Raw genomic sequence first — 6,000 nt, 5'->3', positions numbered from 1 at the left:
TTCCCTCTCCTCTCCTTCCTCTCTCTCCTCTCCTTCTCCTCTCCTCCTCCTCTCTCTCCTCTCCCCTCTACTTCTCTCTTTCTCCTTTCCTCTTTCTCTTTCTCTTATCCTCAGTTTCTCTTCCTCTTTCCTCTCCTTTTCCTCTTTTCCTCTTTTCCCTTATGATTATTTCTAAACCTGGTACTCCCATTGTTTTATTGCAGCTTTTCCTGTGCCTGAATTACAGTCACTCTTATGAGCTCTTTTGAAGTCCTTTATTATTGTTGTTGTTGATTGTTGTTATTGTTGTTGTTTGATCATTATTTAAACTTTTGCACGCTTCACTCTCCCCTCCCTCCCCCCCTTTTAAAGGCACTTTATGTCTATGATTAATGCTGCCTTGGAAAGCAGAACCGGAAAGTCGTTTAATCTATATGCCTTCAAAGAATCGATAATTGGGGACTTCTGTCAGGATTTGTTTACACTCCATTTTGTTACAGGTAGGCAGCTCGTCTGGATTTGGGCACATGTGTTCTCTCCCTCCCTCGACCCCCCACCTCTGCCCAGCTCCCCCCCCAAGAGTGAAAATAAAGTAAAAGGTCTTTCATGGTAAACAACCAGCTTATCTCCACATAGAACACATGAATAGCTGGAAAAAAAACTTACAATAAATGGTGCATTTTTTCTCTTGCTGGGTATAGCATTCAAGATCAGTCCAGTATTCAAGAAGCAGTCCATTTTTTGCTCAGCAAGAGAGTTTAGAAAAGAAGCGTGGGGTCTATTCAAGGATCTTTTCCCCCTTCACAATTGCTGGGCTTTATGAAACCTATCTTCCATGCCTTGTCAGAGTATTTCTGGGGACCAATTAGTGCTTTGTTGCAAGGCTTCTTTGCTGAATCTTTGAGCAGCAAGAAAAAGCTCTCTTGAGTCTCTCCTTATTTTGACTATTTCAGTCATTACTCAGTGTAATAATTAATATGACAACTGGACGCTGAAGTTTGTATAGAAACACCTCGGCTGCAGGAGGGAGCGTGCAGTGGGTGGTAACAAGCTACGGATCAGCCCAAGGAGCCACACACACAAGGGGGAAAAAAGAGGGGGAGAGAGAATAATGAATGAAAAGAAAGAGGGAAAGAATAAAGATAAATAAATAGTTGGCGCAACCCGAAGAAAGTTATACGATTGGAAGGGAAAAAAGGCAATTAGGAGGTGGGGGGAGGAGAGGTGGATGGACCCCATGGAGGTGAACTTATTTTGTAACAGTTTCTGCGTGGAACAAATTTCTGAAACTTTCCTACTTTCAGTGGAAAGGAGAATGATTTTTGGTGGTGAGTGTTCCTTTGGAGAAGTTGACTGCAAGGAGCATTTGCCTTCACTTTTGCGCACTGAATGGACTTACGTGTCCCTTCTTGAGCATCCCTTTAAAGAACGGTGTGTATACATTAAACTGTGTTGGTGAATAACTGCTGTCTGTCCCACAAGAAAGTTGGGAGAGTTACTTGTGTTGTGCCCTCTCAGTGAGGAATGAAGCCTGTGCCCCACATGAGGAAATAAATCCAACATTTGACCAAGGACAGCACCGAATTCCTCTCAAAAGGCGTCTTGGGACAAACACTCATCACTTTGGAGACATTTTCTTAGGCTGCCAATTAGGGCATAATAAATAATTAGAGGTTTTAAGCATATTAGATACAGCTCATGCTAATGAGCTACATCAGGTCTTGTGCTAACCTGAAGTGACAGTTTGCATATAGGGCTGAGAAAAAAAAAAAGAAAGAGAGGAGGGTGTGATGTGTAAAGGAAAGGAAAGAAGGAAAGAAGGAAGGAAAGAACAGCGAAGACAAGAAAGAAAAGGAAAGGAAAGAAAGAAGGAAGGAAAGGAAAGGACAGGAAGGAAAGGAAAGGAAATGAAGAAGGAAGAAAAGGAAAGAGGAAAAGAAGAGAAAGGAAAAAAAAAAAGAAAAAAAAAGAAATGAAAAAAAAAAAGAAAAGAAATGATGAAAAAAGAATGAAATGAAAAGAAATGAAAGAAGGAAGGAAGAGGGAGAAGGAAGGAAGGAAGGAAGTAAGGACAGGAAGGAAGAAGAGGAAGGAAGGAAGAAGTAAGGAAGGAAGGAAGAAGGAAGAAGGAAGCAAGAAGAGAAGGAAGGGCAAGGAGGAAGAGAAGGAAGAAGAAGAAGGAGGACAGAGGAGGCAAGGAAGAGAAGGAAGGAAGGAAGGAAGGAAGGAGGGAGGTAAGGGAGGAGGGAGGAGGGGGAAGGGAGGGAGAGGGAGGAGGAAGAAGAAGAAGGGAGGATGGAGGCAGGGGGGAGGCGAGGAGGAGGAGGGAGGAGGAGGAAGGGAGGAAGGGAGGAAGGGAGGGGAGAGAGAGAAGGATGAAGGGAGGGAGGGATGGAGGGAGGGAGGGAGGAAAAGGAAAAAAGCAGCAATGGCCACAGCCACCCCTATCCCACCCCGCGCCCGGTTCCCCCTCGGCAGCTCCCGCGGGTCCCGCCGGACGCTGCCGCTCCGGCCCCGCAGCCCTTCGGCCGCCGGTGCCCCATTGTGCGGCCACGCGTCCCGCGTCCATCACGGCCGGGGATAAATCAGCCGCGTTGCTCCCGCCTCCCCGCTTTTTGGGGAGCAAAATTGAGGATGGAGGAAAGAAAAGGTTTGGAGGGGGGGGGGGGGAGGAAGGGAAGAGGTCGGGGCAAGTTTTCCGGAGGATCCCTTCTGAGGTGGTAGGAGGGTAGGAGAGGGTTCGGGCCGTAAGTGCTGCAGCTTCGGAGGCAGCAACCTCCCCGAGGATACGGGGCTTCTGCAGACTCTTGTCCCTGTCTTCGGAGGCCGCTGCCATGGGGACACATTGCCACCTCGCGGCCATCCACGGCAGGGATGGGATGGAGTTGCCGTCCGATGCAGGGCTGAGAGAAGAGCCTGGCTCTGCAAGGAGAGTGAAATGTGGCTGGAAGTTTAGTGATCATAGGGTGGGAGGAAATTCGGTCTGACTGGTGTCTAAAGGAGAACCACAGCACCGTGAGACCCTTCGTAAATGCATGCACAACATCCACAAATCATAGAATCATGGAATTATTAAGATGGAAAAAGATTTCTCAGATCAAGTCCAGCTGTCTGCCCATCCCCACCATGCCCACTGACCACGTTCCTCAGTCCCACATCCCCATGGTTCTGGATCACCTCCAGGGATGGTGACTCCACCACCTCCCTGGGCAGCCTAAGCCTGTGCAGCACTGCTCTTTCAGAGAGGATATTGTTCCCAATACTCTACCTGAACACACCTGGCACAACTTAAGGCCATTATCTCTTGTCCTATCACTGTTACCTGGGAGAAATGGGTGATCCTCCCTAACTACAACCTCCTTTCATGTCATTGTAGAGAGCAACAAGGTATCCCCCAAGCTTCCTCTTCTCAGACTAAACAATCCCAGTTCCCTCAGCTGCTCCCTATCAGACTTGTGCTCCAGACCCCTCACAGCTCTGTTGCCTTTCTCTGGATACAATCCAGGGCCTCAATATTTTCTTGTAGTGAGGGGCCCTCACTAAAGGACACCCCCTGCCTTAGTCACATGAATCAACATTAAATCTTCCTTTGGGATTTAAGAGCTTCTAGGAATGCCTCCTTCTTCTTGATGCTCCCTCAGATTGAGCAGGATACCTGAACCAGGGATCTGGACATCCTCCCACAGGAAAGGACATCCCTGCTCTAACCATGGAACACACAGCTCAGGGGAGTCATTGCTCTCTGAACACTGAATAAAGGCAGAGAAGGGAGAGAGCACTTTGAAAAGCAGCCAAAGTCCATGGTCCTTTGAACTTGCTTTGTCCTGGCCAGTGAAAGCAGCCAACTTTCAGTGCAAAGAGCCCTTTCAGTTGTGTCTGAGCACCATGGCCAGAAATAGATGTGTGTGTAGTGTGTTTGTGCCAGGAGCAGGGATACTCTGAAGGGATGTATGGGATGTTTAGACGGAGGCAATAAAATAGCAAATCCTGGCTAGCAGTCTCACTGCGGGGTAAAGGACCTGTGCTTGGTACACTGAACCAGGGCTTCAAAGGCAGCTCAGGTAATTTGGATTCTGAAACTGTCCAAGGTAACCAGGACTGATGCAATATTGCATTCATGCTGCAATGACATTGGCTTGATCTGTGGAGCAAATATCAGCCTGCATGCACACACAAATGTGCACCTTTGCTCCAGAACAAGAGAATTTGGGAATTCCTTCTGGTGAGAAACTTTGCTTCCTGCAGTCCCAGTGCCTTGTGCTACCAGACAACTTCTGGAGGTTCTCACTGATTAAATACAACTGATACACACATCTAAGTTTTTAAAGATCTAGTTGAAAAGTGTATCACATTGAGAGTCATGGCCTGTGGGAAAAGCAAGGAGCAAACAAGAATTGATGGAAACTGCCCTGTCTTACATGGGGAATACTATAATCAATGCTATTGCAATCCTAATCTCACCACCTTAATGCAAGGTGACTTCCAATGTCTTTGTTGTGGATAAGGCTATGCCAGGTGTTGTACAAACATAGGGCACAGAATACTGCCTCCTGTAGTGAACTCATTGACTGAACAATTCAAAAACATTAGGTTTGATGCTGCTGGCAATTAGGAAGGCCAACCTCCCTTTCCACTACTGGATCATCTCTCCTTGTCCCAGACTGCTAACTCAGTGTTAGCAGTGCTTAGCATGTTGTGTGTATCAGAGTAGGCTGCATATAGCCAAAGAAACAGCCAAAGAAACCCTCCAAAGAATGGATATATTCATGCCCAAAGTGATGAATTACTGCAGATGCACATCGTACAACAAATAATATAGACTGGATATAAGGAAAAAGTGTTCTATAATAAGGGTAGCAAGGCACTGGAATAGGTTGCCCAAAGAGGTGGTGGATGCCCCATCCCTAGAGACACTCAAAGTCAGGCTGGAGAGGCTCTGAGCGCCCTGCTATAATTGTGGGTGTCCCTGTTCATTGCAGGGCAATTGAACTAGATGGCCTTTAAGGGTGCCTACCAACTCAAAAAGTTCTTTGATTTTATGATTTCAGTGGGCTAGTTTCTGATACTACAGTCATGATGCTGAACATGGGCTTGGACTAGGATTCCCACAAGTGGGTTCCTACTGTGATGCTGATCAGATTTGATAGTTACTGGATTTCATATTTACAAATAATTCACATCAAATGTTTGCAAAAATTCACCATTCTGAATTCTCTCTAGTGCATGCAGTAGGAACTCCCTCACATCTACAGCAATCATGAAGAGTTGATTCTTCTGTTCCATAGAACAAAGAATTGGAGCTCTCTCTTCTGTGTTCATCCCAAAAATGTAGTAAGATTACCTGCCTCAACATAGCTTGTCTTAGTGTGGACTCCATCTTTCCAAATAACAAAGTAGACCTTGACCAGTTGTTTGGATTTGTTTATTTATTCCACCTGTCATCTTGTATCATTCTATAATTTTCCATCATTATCTCAAAGGGAAGAACCTGGAACACAGGAAGCTCCATATAAACACAAGGAAAAACTTCTTTCCTGTGAGGGTGACAGAGCATTGGAACAAGCTGCCCAGAGAGGCAGACTTCTGTGGAGATATTCAAGACCCATTTGGACATCTACCTGCTGTAGGGAACATGTTTTATGAGAAGCTTGAGCTCAGTGATCTCTGAAGGCCCCTTCCAGTCCTGTGATTCTGTGATTCCCTTTGGTGACTCTTTCCAAACCAAGTCTGGGATGATTTGTATCAACTCTTTGTGCTAAACCTTTTTCAAAATCCTTCTTACCCTTGCGACTCTCCATGGTTGACATTTCATGCAAGAACACATACACCTTTTGCAATTCTTTTGCACAGTCCATGCTCCTTTTTCTTTTTTCCCCTTTATGTTCCTCACTTTTCCATGTCCAGACACGTATTCCACTGTGATATTTACATGGCTGACTCCTGTTCCATGCTTCTTTTATGTTTGGCCTCTCTTATCTCTTTGCCTGATGTAATGAACTGTGCCTCCTGCTCTCTGACCAC

The sequence above is a fragment of the Coturnix japonica genome, chromosome 1 (genome assembly GCF_001577835.2).
Source record: "Coturnix japonica isolate 7356 chromosome 1, Coturnix japonica 2.1, whole genome shotgun sequence".
In the NCBI taxonomy this organism is placed as follows: domain Eukaryota; kingdom Metazoa; phylum Chordata; class Aves; order Galliformes; family Phasianidae; genus Coturnix; species Coturnix japonica.
The sequence above is the reverse complement of the archived record's forward strand: the minus strand, read 5'-3'. Positions refer to the sequence as shown.